This window comes from Thamnophis elegans, chromosome 13 (genome assembly GCF_009769535.1).
Source record: "Thamnophis elegans isolate rThaEle1 chromosome 13, rThaEle1.pri, whole genome shotgun sequence".
Lineage (NCBI taxonomy): Eukaryota > Metazoa > Chordata > Lepidosauria > Squamata > Colubridae > Thamnophis > Thamnophis elegans.
Window position 1 is genome coordinate 28,844,128 of NC_045553.1, and position 2,348 is coordinate 28,846,475.

The window sequence follows — 2,348 nt, forward strand, 5'->3', positions numbered from 1 at the left end:
TTTTGGAAATCTTCCTTCCAGAAGGCTTCCTTCAAGTCCAAGGAGACACATCTGTCTTTATCTTACTAGTAAATCATTCTTAGCTTCCAGATGGCATCTAAAATTTGCAATATTTCTTCTCCATATTTAACCTGATTATCTGTTGCTATAATCAAACCTTTTCCTTGCCACCAAGCTCCATGGTCACGTACAACACCACAGACGTATTTGCTGTCAAGAAAAAAAAATGGCCATTTTACCACTTGCCAATTGCAATGCATATTTAATGCAACAAGTTCTGCTTTTGAGCTGGCGTATTGAAAGGCAATGTTTCCTCTCCCAAATTTTATGCTGGCTTTCCCAGATGTAGCTGCTTTCATCAATAAACTATTCTCATTCTGCATTTGTAAAGGCTCATCTTTCAAATCTGGTTTGATGAAGTAAACTGTATCAAGAACTTACATGCAATCATGAGTTACACCTTTAGGTGAAATATCTACTGGTATTAAAGAAGTTCGATTTAGCTTTTTCACAGTCACCTGTCTCAATCTAGCTCAGAAAGAGCCTCTAAATATAAATCTTTCCCATATTTCAACATGTGTGCTTTTCAAAAGGTTACTGGACTTTCTTGTTTTTTCCTTGAAAAAAACTTTGATACTGTAGGGTGAATTGTCACTATAAGTGAACATATAATTCACAAGTCCAGTACAAAATCCTCAGTAGTCTGGCACCAAAACCAATCAATAAGTAACATTCATTTTTTCTAATAATCCATTGCTGTGGGAATTATATTTTCAGGAAAGCAAAACCTTAGAAAGGTTTTTTTAATATATCTATCATCTGTCTGTCTGTCTGTCTGTCTGTCTGTCTGTCTGTCTGTCTGTCTGTCTGTCTGTCTGTCTGTCTGTCTATCTATCTATCTATCTATCTATCTATCTATCTATCTATCTATCTATCTGCCCATATTTGGGCATACCAGGGGTTGTGACACTAAATACATACCTTTTTCCCTGGCTCAGCTGATAAAGGAGGAGAACCTTGTGGCTTAGTGGTTAACACATTGCCTAATATGTAATGCAGCCCAGGTTCGAATCCCAGTAAGGATATGGCTAGCTGATGAGAGCTAAATAGCTTGAAATAGAGCTATACTAGTCTCCCTTTATTTATTTATCAGCACAAATACAACACACACACAAAAACGTGTGTGTGTGTGTGTGTGTGTGTGTGTGTGTGTGTGTGTGTGTGTAGTTTCCAGGATGAAACCCAGAAATTAAGAAAGATGGATGAATAACCTACAGTGGAAAAATCTAAATGATAGTTCTCAAGATTGGGTGAGAAAGTTCACTAAATAAATATAATTTCAAACTGCATTCAAAACCTGCCACCTGAAGTAGCTACCTCATCTGTAGCAGCAAATCTTCCCCAATTTGCTATAGTTCTGTCACAGCATGAATTTCCATAAGTGTAACAATCTTCCACCATTACTTTGTGGGTTGTGAAAACATACTCAGATATGTTTTATCTACATATCTCAACAATCTACAATAATCTGTGAACAATCAAGAGTGGGGGGGTCGGTCTTCACCCTCTTTCTCTCACACATGATATCCAGGCAGAAATCCTATTTTATCACCCAAATGGAACAGCTTATCTCCTGAAGGATAAGGTGCTTTCTCTGATGGGATCAGTTGGCAAGAGTAACTCACTTGATCAGTTAAAGCTACGACATGCAATATTTAGCAACAAAATGCTATTTAAAAGCACACATTCCCTCTCTTCCTAGTGTTCGTCTTTCTGTGATCTTAAAAAGTGATATAAAAACTTCAAGTGTCTTATAATTTGGAACTGACAGATATCAGATTCTCATAGTCTTTAATCAGATTGCCTTGAATGTATCAACCACATTCTTAACAACATGGTAAATTTTACATTGAAGAAGATGTTGCGCTACCATGAATGTATTTGATAACATACATTAGATTCTGGAGTATTCATTGCTAAATTTTATTTTATTTATTTTATTATTCTAAATTAATTTATTATTATTCATGAGCTGCCCATCTTGTCCAGAGATGATTCTGGGAAGCTTATAAATATTAAAACTAGTACATAATAAAATAAGAAGGAGGAATAACTAATTACTCAGTACTGAGTGACTGATGAGAACAGAGACGGTTTAAAATGCAACTGATTTTATTGAACAACAGCAGAATAGCTAGAACAACTCTCGGTTCCTCTGACAGCTTTTTATACCTGACCTGTCAGAGGGGTAACCAATCGGCTGGCTGCAATTCTCCGACCAGCTGGCAGCTGCGTCATATCCAATAGGATGGCTGCTCCCCTTGATGGACACCTCCGCGGTCGTAACT